Source organism: Artibeus jamaicensis, unplaced genomic scaffold (genome assembly GCF_021234435.1).
Source record: "Artibeus jamaicensis isolate MK-2021 breed Jamaican fruit bat unplaced genomic scaffold, CSHL_Jam_final contig_332, whole genome shotgun sequence".
Taxonomy (NCBI): domain Eukaryota; kingdom Metazoa; phylum Chordata; class Mammalia; order Chiroptera; family Phyllostomidae; genus Artibeus; species Artibeus jamaicensis.
Window position 1 is genome coordinate 18,788,754 of NW_026521788.1, and position 18,210 is coordinate 18,806,963.

General features: G+C 36.1%; 1 protein-coding gene across 4 annotated transcripts in view; it reads right to left on the bottom strand.

Moving 5' to 3' along the window:
* CTNNA3 (catenin alpha 3) overlaps positions 1-18,210 on the bottom strand; it is a 1,563,160-nt gene that overhangs the window by 381,013 nt on the left and 1,163,937 nt on the right. The gene's annotated exons all lie outside the window — the stretch shown is intronic.

The following is an 18,210-nucleotide window of genomic DNA, read 5'->3' on the forward strand; positions in this document are numbered from 1 at the left end:
CACCCCCTGTCTCTGTATGTGTTGCCTACCTGTAAGCTACACAGGACAGGTATCCATAAACTGATTCATTTGTGGAGTCACACCTTCCTCTTAATGTGAAGAATATAAAATCCAAACTACCAAAGAATATGGTCACTACCAAAGAATAGTGGCTTTCTTTGACCTGACGCCTAGCATTCCTCTGTAGGCCTATTTTGCTTTAGTTACATTAATTTTATGATTTCCCAAATTCATCATTTTATCCATATCTCTGTTCCTGTGGCCTATTAGAAACTTGACCTGGGCTGCTCTATTGTTTTCTTGGATCCAGTTTCAACATGTATGTGTGTACAGGCTTCCCCACACAAAACAACAGTCCTTGGACACTAACTGGGTATCCTACAATTCAACTCAATTCTGACACTCTTTACCCACAGATAGCATCAGATTCCAGCAGTTAAGTGTTCTGTCCTCAAGACTTCCTTCCACCCTCTACCTCAGATACCAGTCCCAAGCCCAGGTTATTACCTATACTCTGACTGTCTAGCTATAAGTCAGAGTTTCCCATCACTCCCTCCTTGGGTTTGGTCAATTTATCAGAGCAGCTCACTACACTCAGAGAAACACTTTACTTACAAAATTTATCTTCCATAACTCAGGAACAGCTAGATGAAAAATGCATAGGGCAAGGTATAAAAATAGGGTACAGAGTTTCCGTGCCCTTTCTAGGCACAATACTAAAGATAAAAGTTATAGGATGAGTTTTCTACCAGAGGCAGTGAAGATACTAGACACATTTTGTACAGAGAAACATGAAGAGAGGAACCTCTGGTAAGGTTAGTTAAGGCCAGAGGTCATCGAAGTTGCCCATCTGGAATTAAATAAACTCAACTAGCAGTGCCTGATCACCACTGACTTTTGCTAAGGCTCTATACCTGGAAATATTGTATTGCCCTCTTCGGGAAGGTCCCTGCCCACCCCCCCTGCCCACCCCCCTCCCCCCGACAGAGAAAGGGTGAGGCATGGGTGTGAAATGAACCTCAAGGCCTGCAGGGGCAGAAACAGACATTGGGATGACAATGGCCAGCAATAAAGTGGTCAGACAGCAAAAAGGTTTTGCTCTGTAACCTGGGTTAGGAAGCACTGAGGATACTCATACCTCCGAGCTATCCAGTCTCTTTCTTTTTTACAAAGAAAGTTTGTCTCTCCAAAGATGATATGCAATGCAACCTCCATTCACAGTACCTCAAGTGACTGTTTTGGGGTACATACTTACCAACTGGCAGAAATGTGACTCTGAGTCCTTCAAGGAGAAGGGTTGGTAAATAATTGCCTTATAAAACCAGAGTCTGTACCTTTGAAATGCAAATTTCTGGAAAGTAAATCTTATCAAGAGAGAAAAACCTTAGCCATCTCAGCAAGTCAATTTAATTTAGTTCAGCTGTTCCTTTTCTAAATCAGTGAGTTTTGCTTTATAATACCTGTCTCATGAAAGTATATCTCTTATAGTATGTTTGCTAATCCAAAAGCCTATATTTCTAGAAGTTATGAAGTGAGTTTTCTAATCTAATGAATGCTAATTGCTTGCTTTTAAGCTGTCTGGTATAAAGTTGGACTTTTGTCCTTTTCAATCTGTTAAAGGGACAAGAATTTTCCTTTTGCTTTATATTTTGCCCTACATAATCTCTCTAGAATTTGGCAGTTCTTAATGAATGAGTTATAGCAATATGTTTGCTTGCATAAATCCAAGAACACCAGTTTCCAGTAATGGTTTTATTAGCCAAGTCTTTGACTGAAACGCCATGTCTGTGAGAGACATGCATGGACTCTGGACGTCACCAAAATGCCTTAAGGAATTAAAATTTGCTTTCACAGCTAATAAAAGCCCATTGCAGAAGTGGCCTGGTAGATTGCTTAGTCATATGTTTCACTGCAGTCTTCCCAAGTAAAGAAAAAAAGGTTGCTTTCCTGACAGATGGAAAAGAAGAAATCTCAAGACATTTTTGAGGACCTCAGCAACTTGGGAAATTTGCCCAAACCTGTAAGTATTGCTGGCAGTCTTATGGCAACTGTGTGACTTGGCTTCTTGGCCCTGAGGGGCTTAAGATTCTAGCAAAGCAGATTTTTAAAAAATAGCCTGTATAATCAATTAGTATTCTCATGTTTATGAAAATAATAAAGCCATTTTTATTAAAAAGACTAAATACAGACTCTTTAATAAAAACGAGGTAACTTTAGGGGGAGAAATTGTGTTTCAATAGAAATCACAGTGCCCAAATGTAAATATTATAATTTAGTGCAGGTAAAATAGGTGTCTGAATTTCTTAGTTTTCTTCAATCCTCCAAACTAATGTTTCATTTTATCTTCCCATCTTTGAACTAGGAATTATTGATAAACTTTTTTCTAAGGCTGTGTCTGAATACACCATATTGAATGTACCTCAACACCTGATGACATCACCAAAGATGTCCAAACCACAGACAAAAAGGATCTATCACATTATCACTTCTTGGCTTTCATTCCAGCAAAGGCCTTGCAACAGAATGTCTTCTCCACTGACAGTCTTGCAGACTCAGAAACTGGTTTATGATTTCCTGTGTTTATTAAACTTTGCGTATTTTTCCTTCTGTTTTGACCTTATTTACCCGATTGCTTGTTTACATAGTAAGGCCTTACTTTAGAAGCCCACCTACAACACTGCCTCAAAAAACAAGACTCCGTGGTTTGGCTGGATTGACTTGTTTTCAGGACTAGATGGTTGAGTCACTGAAGTATGACACAGTCCATCACTTCACTTAAAAGTTCTTTCCCTTTTCTGCCCAAATGGTTCAGACAGAAAAGGCCCAGAGTTCTTCAGGTAGAAATCTTAGAATGTTTCCTTTAGCCTAATTTAGACAAAGGATGGCAAACAGAAAGGCTCCAACAGGTAGGTGTGGCATGCCAGGGAATTCACACCTCCAACCTAATCTGGCACACTGTAAAGTTAGCCCCTCCCTCTATCACCGGTTTTTACCTCTCATTAGACCTTTAATTGCCATAATTCTCCTCATTTTTTGGACTATGCCTTTTTAACCTTCTTGTCAAATTTGTCACCTCTAGACTACAACAAGAATGCCAGCTGGTCTAGCGATGCCACCCTCTAGACATCACATATGCCTCCTCTTAAGGATAGTACCAGACTGACCTGGACTTTGCAAAACCTCTCTTTCCTGAATAAAGACTCCCCTTCCTTTTTTTGCTCCTTTCTTTCTCTCTTGGGCAGATAGGAAGAATATCTGGGTCTGGGGATAAGCAGGACTACACCCCCTTGACAGTAAGAAGAAGATGAGAACGTCATCAAATTTACCCTTGTAAGATTACAAGGTCCAGGATTTATTCAGGGAAAAAGTGTGTTGGCATAGATAGCTAAATATTAATAAAGGAAGAGAGCACAGGAAATTAGATGTTATTAAGCATAATCAACTGGGGAGCATAAGCCTGCTTAACCAGGAAGTTACAGCTTCACACACTCGAGGAGATCGTAGCATTGCTCAGTTAAGAAAATTAACAGCCCTCCCTCCCCAAAACAGGAAGCAAAGACTGGCTTTTCAATCCCTCTGGTCCACTTGCCCAGACCACGGGAGGTGGTAAGCACATATGCAATAGGGGCAAAGATGGTGACCATAAAGTCCTGTCTGTCTAGCCTGGGAAAAGGACCAGACTGAATGAGAAACAGAGGTTCCTGGATCATGTAGAAAAGGGAACTGTTAGGGGGAGGACTTAGAGCAAGCCCACAAAAGATTGGGAAGTTGATTGAATAATTTAAAAGAGGACCTGGTCTTTCACAAGCCCGAGATAATATAACCAGCTTAACAAAGATATTCTCTATCTCTTTCACTTACTAACACATGCTTACCACTCTTCTTTGCACTTTCTCTCTCCATAGCAGCTATGTAGCCCTAGCAGCCACACTTCCAGTAGCCACATGGACTTCAAGCAGTCTCCAAGCCAAGCCTGGGTGCTAGATACAGCAGTGCCAGCCAATCAGAGCACAACTGGGAACTGGACTAAGCTTTGATATGGACAAAACTTTGGCATGGTACAAAATATGTGGACACTGGCCCTGTTTCTGGGCTTGATAAAGATTGGACTTTTTCAACGGCAGGGTGGATGGAGAGGGGTCACTGGTACCTGAGGCCAGCCTTCTATTTCCACCCAATTAAATCTTATCACACCATGAGCTCCCATATGTAGGTCCCTCAAAATGCTTTCCTTGCAATCCTGTGAAAGAACATTCTTTCCACCAGCAAGATGTTCACCAACACAGAAGCTCTCGGGACCCAGTTTTTTGGGTTTCTTCTGGAGGCTTCATTATGTAGGCATGATTGATTCAGCTTCCAGCCTATCACCCCTCTCTGGAGCTCAGGGGGTGGGACTGAAAGTTCCAACCCACTAATCACCTGATTGGTTCCCCTGGCAACCAGTCCCCTCCTTAGGTCCACTCTCACCTCATTAACATAACAAAATATACCTTTGTGGCTCTTAACACATAGGAAATTCCAAGGATATTAGGAGCTCTGTAATAAAAATGAGATGAACACCAAATATATATTTCCTATTACAATTTATAATATCACAACTGCAAATCCCCTTTGGTCTGCTTAACCAATTCCTGCTACTCTTTGAAAATACTAGTCAAATGTTTCCTCCTCAGGAAATTCATGCTGACCTAGAACAAGACAAATTTGGTTCCATGTCGTTTAGGATTCTCATGAATGGTCTCTATATTTCCATTAGAACCTTTTTCCCATGTTCTAATGATGTACTATTGGAATTATCTCTCTAGTAGATTAGGAAATATATGGGAGTACAGGAATTTTATCTTACTCCTTGAAGTATCCTATCTAGTCCCAGTACAATATGTGGTACCTGTTAGGCTAATAGGAATGTTTGTTGAATGAATGGATAAAGTTCTCTTCTAAGACACACCTGGGAACCATAAATCATTTTGTCTAATTCCTAAGTCATGGGTTATGAACATATATAGACATATTTATGTGCCCTTAAATAATCAAATTGATCTACATCAAAGACAGCCAGATCATTTGCATGAAAAACATTAAACACAGAAAAGCTTTGTTATAAATCCACTAGAATTTTAACCTAATTAGTAGCATTCAGTTATGAATGTGTCATCAGGCATTTAATAAATCCAGGCAAGATCCCCTCTCAACAGAAAATGCTTGTGTATTATTACCATCATATTTCCCCTGGAACTGAGGTACAAGTTTCAATGTGGAAGGCATAATAATCACAAGTTTTTAAATGTCCACAGATGTGCAGTTTAATGACACATTAAGAAGCTGTTATTTTCCAAGTATGCTGGTAAGGTTTTTTAAAATAAAAAACTTACATATGTGTACACAATACATATGTATACAATGAATGTTTAATCTGTATTCACTAAAGGTGCTTAATTTTAGGTTGCAGAGTACTATAAAATGAAAAGATATTTAGGGATAAAAATGATGTTCATTCTTTGAAGACTAATTATCTAATAAGCTATGTAATTTCTGTTTAATTAAAGCTGATATCATAGCTGTCACAAAACTATTTTAATGAACTTTGCACATAAAAAATGTATACAAAGAATATCCATTAACAATAAATTGAGTGCTCACCTCTTCAATAGAAAAATGACCTACATGCTCAGCAATTTATATTATTATTTGAAGCAGAGAATAAAAACATGGAAAGGAATATTGTTTGTTATTTTTTGATTAATCTTATAGAAGTGTGTATGGTCATTGCTTTAGAATGAGCAACACAACCAGAAGCCATAGTGTTAATCATGTTGAAGCATTATTATATAGGCAAGGTCCCATGCAGAAATAAAAGTCCTATGTGAACACATACAATTTGAAAAATAATGTATGAAATAAGTGACAAGAAGCATAAACCAGGCTTAATCATAAGCAAATATATTGAGATGATGACTAAATGATATCTTGAATTACTATTTAAAATTAAATTAGCACAAAGGCATTAGCAAAGGTTTACAAAGTTTCCATTATTGGGACACTTTCCCATTACCCTGAATTTTTCACAAAATGCTAGCAACCATTATTTGCACAAAATTCTAAACATCAAGTATGAGAAAAAGAAAATGAAAATATTTGGCACCTTCCACTTATGAACAATAACTAGACATTAAACTTTCTTAAAAACAATTGTTTCTCTGATATTCATAATTTGGATAAATTTAAGTAGTTAAAAAAGGCCATCATAATACCTTAAGTTTTTATGTGTAGCTGTATCATCTTAAACCTCTAAGGAAAAAGTTAGTTATCTTGATAGTTTCAGATTGTGAGTTAACATCTAATTTGGGGTGAGGGGTACGATTTCCTAGTGTTACTGAAAATATTTTAAGTGTGAAGAATTGCTGAACTACTAGCAATTTCTATCAATCATTTTATAGCTATCTTGATATCCAAAGGATGATCACTTTTTGGAAAATAATAATAAACAAGGAGATAAAGAAACTAATCTTAGAATAAAAGGCACTTCATTTGTTGCAAACTTTTCTGAGTAACTCTGTTAGGTAGAAGTTAGAGAATTTAGGAGGAGAAGGAGTCCACAGTGCTCAAAGAAAAAGCCCATACACAAGTTTGGTTAACTGTGTCCAGGGCATATATCTGTTTCACAACACAGGAGCAAATGTGGTCTGGCAAAAGGTAAGAAGTCTGGGAAACAGCCCTCCACCCATACCTACATTTAGGTAGTCATGTCCCCAGTGGAAGCTGGCACCACCGTTATCCACCAATCGATGTGTAACTCCCTCACCATATCTGGCAAACTATTATGTGAGTCCTCTGGAGAAAGGACTTGACATCTTATTGACATTACCTTGCCTTCACCTATGTTCTACACCTTTCTTCCCCACCTGGGCAAGGCCCAAGCTCTTCAATGAGAATATGTCTTTAATGAACTTTTCTTGCATACTAAGAGGTTTGCTGATCTTTAATTCTCTACTGCATTGGCAAGAAGAACCAAGTCAACTCCCCCTTCAGTCACTGTAGCAAGCATTAGCACAATGGCATTTTGAAATGCATTTAAATTTTTTTCTCTGATTCTTTTCTTAATTCTTTAGTTTTCCACAATTAGAGCCAGAATTTGTCTCAGGAAAAGTAGAAAACAACAAAAAAATCCAGCCAAAACAAAAAGTTGATTTATTAGCTTTTGACCTCCAAAGCAAAATTTTACGAATCCTAGCCCAGAGAATAGATTGTCAGTGAAAGCACATTTTATTCGCAAAATCCAGATTTTGTTGAGAGGTAAATGATGTTTCCTTTCAATTCCCCAAGCTGGGCTTTGAATATATCAAAGGCAAAGCCTGAGAATGTAGAGAGTTTATGCTACAATCCATTGGGTGGGGAATAATATACCGCAAGTGTTTCCTCCCCTTGGATATCTGCACACCTAAGACAATATTCTAAGGAAAAAAGAATATTTTTCTAAAAGATTAAGTTAATAAGCCAAAAGAGGCTGAGTTTTTTAAATTGGCAGGATTAGGTTTAGCCACCCACTGCATTTGAGCTCAGAGAGTTAAGCTAATTGATTAACTGGAACATAATCAACAACAGAAAAAAACAAACAAAATATACTCAGAGACAATGAAATTAAGAACAATCTGACAATAACCAGAGGAGGTGGGGAGGGGACAACGGGAGGAAGGGTTTTCAGGAACTACTATAGGGGCACATGGACAAAACCAAGGGGGAGGGTGGAAGCAGGGGAAGGAAGGGGGTCTGGCTGGGGTTGGGGAGGCCTTGTGGGGGGGAAATGCAGATGACTGTAATTGAACAACAAAATAATTATTTTAAAAATTCAAAAAAAATTTTTCAGTTGAAGTTGACATACAACATGAATTTCAGATGTACAACATAGTGATTAGACATTTATATATCTTAAGATGTGATCAGCCTGATATGTCCAGTATTTATCTGATACCGTACATAGTTACTATAATATTATTGACTGTATTCCCTATGTGGTACTGTATATTCTGTGACTATTTTATAACTGGAAATTTGTACAGCTTAATCCCTTCCTCTTTTTCACACACCCCCTAACCCCCATCCATCTGACAACCACCCAATTAAGTTAATTTATTTTTTTTAAGATTTTATTTATTTATCTTTAAAGGAGAAGGGAAGGAGAGAGGGAGAGAAATATCAAATGTATGGTTGCCTCTTGTGGGTCCCCTGCTGGGAACTGGCCTGCAACCCAGGTATGTGCCCTGACTGGGAATCGAACTGCAATTGTCTGGTTCGCAGGCCCGTGCTCAATCCACTGAGCTACACCAGCCAGGGCCAATTAAGTTAATTTAATTATAAGAAAATAAATTTCTCTTTTTGTACACCTGGATCAATAGCTTTAAATTTAAAACTCCTTATATAGGCAATTACACAAATATTCAACAAATAAAAACAAACATATTTTTTCTTTTTCTTTTACCAAAAGTAACATGAAACTAAAAAGCAAAGGAAATATACCAGTATATAAGTTAATTTTGTGTATCTACTTAAAGGTGGTCAAATTGGCCAAAATTTGATCATGATAACTGGTCTCCAAATTAACTGATAGCCTACAAAAAATCTAGACAAGTACTATTTTGAGAATAAGAGCAAGCAGGTATCCCCTGGCTGGTATAGCTCGGTGGATTGAGTACATGCCTGTGAACTAAAGAGTTGCCAGTTCAATTCTCAGTCAGGGCACACGCCTGGGTTGCAGGCCAGGTTCCCAGATGGGGGAATGTGAGAGGCAACCACACGTTGATGTTTCTCTCCCTTTCTTCTCCCTTCCCCTCTCTCTAAAAGTAAATAAATAAAGTCTTTTTTTTTTTAAAAAGCAAGCGTGTAGCTAAATCTAAAATGTTTTACAATTTTTTTTCCTTTTTGATATGCTTAAAACTTGGCTTCTGTCTCCTCTCCTGAACCTTAGGAGTACTATGTGTTAGAAAATGTAAATGATACCAAAGGTAAATAAAGCAAAATCTCTGTCTTCAATTGGTTTACATGCTAGTGAAAAGAAGAGATTATTTATTTCATTGTCTTTTATTCTTCCCAATATACAATAGTCAAAATTATCACTTTAAATTTTTAGTTAAATTTTATTAACCTTTATTTTAAAAGTTTGTGCAGTTTCTCTCTACTATAAATTGTTTATTCTTCATTGGATTTCAACCAGCTCAAACTTACCTAACCTACTTTTGACAATAATCCTAAGAAATATAAAGTTCAAGATTTCTATTGCCAAGCTAGTTCTTTACAAAACATACTTATAGGAACTCTGCCATACTTATGCAGATACACATTTATAGAAATAAAAACTACAAAAATACAGCCCCTGAAGCCTTCATATTTATTCTAGTATGCCTTACATAAACTCTAATAATAGCTTCTTCTATGAAGTTATGAAGAGCAGGACCCGAAGCCGTTTAAAGCATGGGCGATAGAGCAGTGACTCAAGGGGAGGATGATACAGCCCTCATCATGCACAGTGCAGGGTGGCACACATGTGTTTATCTGATGGGTAACACCAAAGCACCATAAACCACATGTGCCTATCGAGATTGCACAAAATAACATATGTCTACAAGAACTGATGTAAACATGTATCTATCAAAGCTGATGCATGTAGTATGTGCTTATTGGGACTGAGGAAAGCAACATGTGCTTATGCAAATTAAGAAAAATTTGTTTATGAGAAATTGTGCAAAATCAACATGACTTCACATGACATTTAAAAGAAGCATAAAAGCAGAGGACTGCCAATCATGGACACTGCTTCTGGAGAATGAGTCCCTCTGAGATGTCCTGCACATTCCTCCTCCAAAGAGAAAGAGGTAAGCTGTGCTCCAGTCCCTCTGACTCCGCCTGGCAAGATGTTGACCACCCCTTGGTTCCTTCCAGGCCGGACTTAATGTGGACTCTTGGGACTCAGGTTTATTATCTCCCAATTTTCTTGTGTGACATTATTACTGACTGTTTCTGAGTGATTATTATTGTTATTGGGTTAGCATGGATTTGGACTGAATCTGCATTAATAAAAGCCAAGTAAAAAACATAGCCAGCTCACTATGCTGGCTCTCTGCTATTTTTCAGTGCCTTTGTCACATGTCATATGGGGACCCGGCACTTTCAGTTCTTAAGGCCCAGGTCAGACCATCGAAGTGGGGACCAAAAGGTGGCTTATAGGAAAAACTACGTGCAAAATATATGCCTGAGACAGAAGTCGTTATGAAATTTATCAAAGGCTTGGAAATAAGCAAAAGTCACAATTGCTAATCCTTTGGATGTTCTGTGGGGCAGGCTTTGGGAATCATGCCTACCCAGTAGACATCTAATTCTCCAGAAGGGTGCACCTTTGTGCCATGTGCCATTTACTACTAGTTAGAATATTCTAAAATTCTGTAGGTGTAGATTTTCATTTTTGTGTTTAAAACTGATTGCTTGTAAATTATTTTTGTCACAAAGTAATGTAAATTAATTTTATATGGTATAGATGGAGTAATTTTTGTAGAAAAGATAATTCCAAAGATTACATTCTTATTGTTCTGTAGGACATTTTTATCAGTTTTGTTTCTAAATTAGAAATTTTATTTAACCATTATTTCTTATCCATTTCTCCTTAGACATTCATTATTATCTTGATGGCTCTTAACAATGCATTTTTCACATGTGCTCACTTTAAATTTGTAAAATTCTTGCTTTCACCTCAGAAAATTATTCTTTGGCTATGTGCTTTGACTTAGAAACTACTAATATTCCAAGTATTTTTCTTCTATCCAGGTAAAAAAGTGTAAACCAAAAAAGTGTAAGCCAAAAACTACATGTAAAATGCAAAACTATAAAGCTCCTGGGAGAAAAATCTAGGTAACCTTGGATTTGAAAGCAACCTTCTAAATACAACACTGAAGCATAAATGATGAAAGAAAAAAATTAAAAATAAGATTTCATTAAAAACAAAAAAGCAGCAAACAAAAAAACTTGTGCTGTATGAACGACACTGTTAAGAGAATGGAAAGACAAGCAATAGGCATGGAAAAAAATATTTGCAAAACACACATTTAAGAAAGGACTGGTATCCAACATACACAAAAATGTCTTAAAACTCAATAAGACCCTGGATGGCATAGCTCAGTGGATTGAGCATGGGCCTGTGAACCAGAATATTGCAGTTCGATTCCCAGCCAGGGCACATGCCTGGGTTGCAGGCCAGTTCCCAGCAAGGGACACATAAGAGGCAACCATACATTGATATTTCTCTCCCACTCTTTCTCCTTCCCTTCCCCTCTCTTGAAAAAGAAAGAAATAAAATATTTAAAAAAAACTCAATAAGAAACTGATGACCTTATTTGATATAATAAAAAGATTCAAGCAGAAACATAAACAAAGAAGCTACACAAATAATATATGGTATTTAGTATTAAAAAGAAATCTTGTAAGCTTATAAATTTTCTAAATTTTATAAGTTTTGCAAAAATCATTTATAATATTATGTAGCTGAATGTATTAAAAGTTTTCACATGAACTTTAATTGAGCATGAGCTATCTCTATGCATATTTATAAAGAGAGTTTTAATTCTACAAAGTTCACAAGAACAGTGCTCCAGTATATGCTAATATTCTGGATCTGAATGGAGCTATGATAGCCAGAGGGAACCTAAAGCTTTCTAGAGACACTGGAGTGGTGGTTCTTATGGAAAACATTAACAAAGCTGAATGACTCAGCTATTTAGCTATTCAGATAGGGGAGCAAGTCTGGGGCAACAGACCATTTTATGCTGCTCTTATCTTGACAAAATAAACAGAAAAAGTAAACCGAACCTTAGGCATTTCCATTCAGCTGTTTCCATTGATTTTTCCTAGACTGAGCTTTTTCACGTTACTTGTCTCATTGCTTCTTCTCCCACAGACCACAAACCTATTAAAATCTAATATCAAAGCACTGGGCTAAAAAAAATAGCTTTGAGTATATTACCAGATCGAACATCAGGACAGTCAGCAGGAACAGTGAGCAGTTCTCCCACATTATGCAATAAGCCATTAAGTTCAGCACACTGGGTGCTGATGTTGGATGTCTCTGTTGTCAGATACTCTTGTAAAAAGTCAGTATTCATTTGGGTGGTATCCATTGTATACAGTTGAAAATACAGAACAACTTGGGTGTCCAATTATGAAATTTGTACTTATGGGCACAGGCATAAGGAAATCCTGGCACTCTTTTAAGTGACTTCTTGAGGTACAATATATGGCACATATAATAAAACTGAAACCCTCAAAATAAAGTATATAAAAATATAAATGGGGAGATAAAGTTAGGAATAAACTAGTTGTTTATAACTTGGCAACTTTTATTTATTCATTTATTTCCACAGAACGTTAAATATGCACTTCAATTATTTCAATAATGTTCAAAAATACAATGTTTCTCCACATGAAAATAAAAGGCTAACAATTAAAAAGGACAAGACTGTAATTAAATAGATGCTTCGGGGAAGTTTACTTCCCAAGTCAATGAATTTATTTTAAACTCAGTCACAATCTCCTTTTGGTGAAATCTATATTTCTCTTATATGTTGTTCTTGGGTATAAAAAAAATTCAGAGTAGTCGCTCTCCATGAGATCAATTTTCTTCCACGGTCTCATTAGTGATACTTTCAAGGAAACTATTAAAATTGGGTATTTGTAACACATATGACAAAGAGATTCATGAGGTTAGAAACAAATTGAAGGTTTGATTTCCAAATCAGTGTCATTCACAAAATATTGTGGATCAACATGATTGTTTTTAACAATACAGAAGTCAATACAAAATTATACATAATTAGACAGCAAATTACAAGGACTAATAAAAAGTGAAGGGTGAAAGGTACTGCTTAAAATATATAGTGGCCATCTTTCCCAGGAACTCAATACATTTCATCCTAACTTAGATTTCTACAAGTCTGTGCTGATCATTGACCTTTCCATATCATTTCTCAATGAAGTTTCCACAAAGCTCTCATGCAAGTATCTAATGGATACTACTCAGTCTTCCTATAATCTCTGAACTAGATCTCAATTCCACCAATCAGCAATTTTTCTCTGTAAAGTTCACTCTTACTTGACATTCTATGTGTTTATATACTAATTATTGCATTCTCTAATTCAACTCTGGAAACTTACACTGCATCTAAAACTGTATTGAGTAAACAGATGTATTCATACTTTAAAAGAATGCTAACATTTTCTTTTGATTATATTTAATTTCTCCCCTTAATACATAGGACATAATCAGACAGAAATAATTATCAGTGCAGTTTACTATGTTTTAAAAGTACTGAGATCACTCAGTGAAACTGTCATGAATTAAAATTTCAAGAGAATGGTTACAAACATTTTCACCTTAATTATAAGGTGGAGTGATCATGTGAAAGTGCTATCCAGAGTTGGTGACATGTACTAACACCTTGTGAATAGAGCCGGTGAATGTGAATGCTGTGAAGGAGCTACCCAATTAAATGGTAAAGCAGCCTTTTAATTTTTCTATGACAGGTAAAAATTATAAGGATATGTTCAATAATCTATAATATCTCCAAAGGTGAGAGTTTAAACACAAGTAACTGATACACTGTGGGAGTCTTTGCTAGCGTGGTATCTCTATAAAAACTGAAGAATTTATCAAAAGCTACTTTACTGGGAGATTTTTATGTTACATAACCAGTTTTAACCTTGTTTTATTAGAAGGCTTTTTATTGTTTACATTTTTTCTTTGTACATTTTAATGATGTTTAATTATTTTTTTCATGACTTGCACGGTACAATTCATGTCCTGTGTGTACAGATACCTAGGTTCAGCCTAGATTCAATTTAGGAAAAGAACATGAAAAATTTAAAACTTCTTATTTAAAGATTTTTTAAAGTTCTTTTATTTCTTAATTATTTATTCAAGAACAAGTTTCCACCTCACACAGAGATTCCCCCAGTGAAAATTGGCATGAGTAGCTGCCAGATAGATGTCCAACAATTGCAGTGATTGCATGAGACCAGTGCAATCTATCGACAAGGTATTATGGGTAGAAGACATGTTTTTTTTGCCAAGATTCAAAAATGATGAAAGAAGCACATTGAACAAACATTCATATAATGAGGATGACAAGAGGGGAAGCTAATAGAGGTGCTATAATGAGGCCAATAATAATAAAATCAGAAAGAAAGGTGACATGACAACAAAACCTGCTGACAGTAATGGTAGGTGACCTGTTAAAAAGATTGATTAAAATGTGAAACAAAACATGTTGTGCCTTCTGATGCCACAGCTAAATAAAAAACAGAGAAATATAATCTTTTTTTAAGGTCTTGTATAAAGGTATGAGACATTTTTTAATGCAAAGGGCCCAGTTTACTTACACAGCATAGTCTCTCTCCCCTTTGTTCTAAATCTCCACCACCTTGTACAAACGCAGCATCATTATCCCAGCATCCTTGCCTGGAAGGCCAATCCTTGCATTTAAGCATCTCTGCATGAAAAGCAGATTCACAACATCTGGTCTGATTTCATTTTCCTTTCATTTTTCTTTTGTTGCTTTTTCCATTTTACTTCTTTTTCTAATCATGTTCGTTGGGCTGCAAACAGTAATTTCCACTCATATCTGTAGTTTTTATTTCACTGTTTTAGGGTCAGTGGTCTACCTTGTTGCTTCAAGACAGCCATAAAATGATAATCTGAGAACTATAATTATCCTTGCTCTACTCATACAATTTTGGAAAGTTGGCATTTTTATTTTATATGGTATTATTCATACCAATAAAGCACCTAAGTTAAAATTGGGTATGAATAATTTTTAGTGCTATGTGTGCATGAGATCTGATTTATTTTTCTTTCCTGCATCAAGATGCCTCTTGTGTCTTCTGCTCTAGTGAGTTCTCAGCATTTTAAAAAAGAAACCGATCACTTAGAACAGTATAATTTTATTACCAAAAACCCCACAGGGGGTGTAAGATATATACCCCAAATGATAAACACAAAGCTTCACTTTGACAGTCAAATAAATTCAAACATATGGGATCCCACATTGCATCATAATTTTGGAATGTGGTACATATATAAAGAAGTGGGGTTGTCATACAATATTATAAAAAGATATTAATGGACTTAAACAAGAACTGGACTATTTATCTCATATTTTATATTCACATAAAACTTTTGACATAACATTAACAAAATGTCATGTGTCATCAAGGAATATCAAACCAAAATGCAAACTTTCTTTGCTCATTATCCTGCTAGACCATAGACTTTTGCTGTCATCTAAGGCAAATTGCTGAAGGAGCCCTAATATTATCACACTTTCAATGACTACAGGCATATGTGGTGAATTTCCTGAAATCATCCTTTGTGACACTGCTCTCCCCAAAACTGACTTATATGACTTATAATTTCAGTCCTTCAAAGGCTAATTTTTATATGATCTTACTTACATAATTTGCTGTTAGTGCCAAGAAAAATGCACATTTTTCCTGTTATTAATAATGCCACTTCTCTGCTCCAGCCAATCTAAGTTTATACCATTTGTTTATAAATTGTCTATATGAAAATTATCTCTATTAAAATACAAACTCTGAATATAAATGCCTAAATAAAACAATGATTTACAACAGCTCTAAAAACAATTGACACCCTGAGGATATAATCATATGCACACTCATAAAAACATATATTTGTACACATGGTTTTTATAGCTCATTAGATTTAATATTTATAAGGGTGAAAACATTCACAAGGAAAATATGAAAAATAGAAGAGGACAAAACTGATAAACCATTCACAAGTCTCAACAGAATTATTATTAATGTCACACAGGTTTGTCTGCTATTTTCTGGGAACCAAGAGACAACAGCAATATAATATTTTAGATCATCAGGTAATTAGTAATTTTTATCATTTTTTTCTCCATGTAACTTAAATACTCTCTTCACTCATCTCTTTTGTCTCAGTGGATGAATGATCAGGCAGTTTGTGTGTGTGTGTGTGTGTGCGTGTGTGTGTGGCAGATCTACTTCCAACTCTCCCATGGCCATCTTGTAACTGTGCCCCATTAACTCAATAGAAACCTGGCCAAAAAAATCCAAATTTTCTGGTAGTTAATCCCTTACCTTCCAGGTTTAATATGACTCCTTTCATTAAGAAATCTTTTCATTCTCTCTGCTGTTTGACACGTTTCACTTAGCCAACTTTTTTATGGATGAAATTTACTTTAATAGTGATTTATTATTATGTTCTTATGCTTATTTCCTCCTCTAATATCTTTGTATAATCTAAATATGCTCTTTAACTTCCCTGTGGATGGACATTTCTGACTATTGCAATTGGGTGTGCCATATCCTTAGGCTACCCAGCCAGGGAAACAAGACGGCCACCTACTATCTGAGAACTTCTGGACATATTTTGTAATCCTGGGAGTAGTTTTAAACAGTTACTATCATTCTGAAAGTGGCAATCACAAAGTATATGAGAACATAGAGCAATGAGAGGATACAGAAAAGCATTAAAGGACAGATAATTTATGTGGCTTTATTGTCATAGCCCTAGATTATACTTTTGGCTCTGATACTTACTAGTTCTATAAACTTGGAGAAATAAATATCCCTAAGCATTTGTTCCTTCATTAATAAAGTGAATAAATAAGATTATAGTCCCCAAGACTGTTGTAAAGATTAAATTTAAAATACAAGGTCTGTCCAGAAAAAGCCCAACCATTATTAATATAAAGAGAATGGTCTGCATGATATCAGTGTAACCTGGCAGCCAAGGAGAGTAGACTGGAGTGCACATGGGTGCACAATGATGACTTCACTGTGCTAGTCAGTGGGGGTGGTAGAGACTGTTCAGTGAGCATGTGCACTGTGTGGCCATCGCATTCAAAATGACTAAGCAAGTAGAGCAACAAATCTGCATCAAATTTTGTGTCAAGCTTGAACATTCTTCCATGGAAATTATTTGAATGATTCAGAAGGCCGTACCTATGGGCTACTGGTGATTGGCAGCTTCCTCACTACAATATGCCCACTTATGCATCACATCTCATTCAAAGTTTTTTGGTGAAACATCAAATCATCCAGGTGACTCATGCCCACTACAGCCCACATTTGTCACTCTGTGACTCTTGCCTTTTCCCAAAACTAAAATTGCCTTTAAAAAGGAAGAAATTTCAGACCATCAGTGAGATTCAGGAGAATACAATGGGGCAGCTGATGGCAATTGGGAGAGAACTATGTGAGGTCCCAAGGGGCCTACTTTGTAGGGGACTGAGGTGTCATTGTCCTATGTGCAATGTTTCTTGTATCTTCTTCAATAAATGTCTCTATTTTTTTCATATTACATGACTCAATACCTCTGGACATAAAAAACACAATACCTAAAGTCTAGTAAGCATGTAAATTTCATTTATTGTTCATATTTTGATTTAACTTTTGCAAGTTAGACCCATTCCTAAATTATTACCTTTCTTTTTTTCTAGTGGTAAATAAAATAGCTCAACCTGTCTATTCACTTACCTACTATAAAATTTTTATTATTTTTTATCTTTTATTTATATATTTTAATGAAATGTATATACATTTAAGGTATACAAGAGGATTTCTATACATATACACAGTACAATGATTACTACAGTTAAGCTCATTAGCACATCATCTTTTTACATAGTTGTCAGTTTCTAAGCAATGAGAGCATCTAGAAATTTACTGTGTTGGCAGCTTTTCTGTGTTCCATGCAGTGTTAACTATAACCAGCATGCCTACACATTAGCTCTCTAGTTTTATTTATTCATTATGACTGCAACTTTTTACTGTGTCAACATTTTCCCATTTAACCCATCTCACCAGTCCCTGGTAACCACTGTTCTACTCTCTGCTTTTGAGTTCAACTTTTTTTTTTTTTTTTTTTTTTAGGTTTCACTGCGTAAGTGACTCTGCAGTATTTGTCTTTCTCTATCTGGCTTGTTTCACTTAGCATACTGTCCTCCAGGTTCATTCGTATTTTCACAAATGGCAGGAATTTCCCATGACTGAATAATAACTGTCTTCATTCATTCATCTATCGACCAGCACTCAGGTTCTTTCCATATCTTGGCTATTGTGCACAGTTCTGAAATGCACATGAAAATGCAGTCATCTTATTGTGATCACGATTTCAGTTCCTTT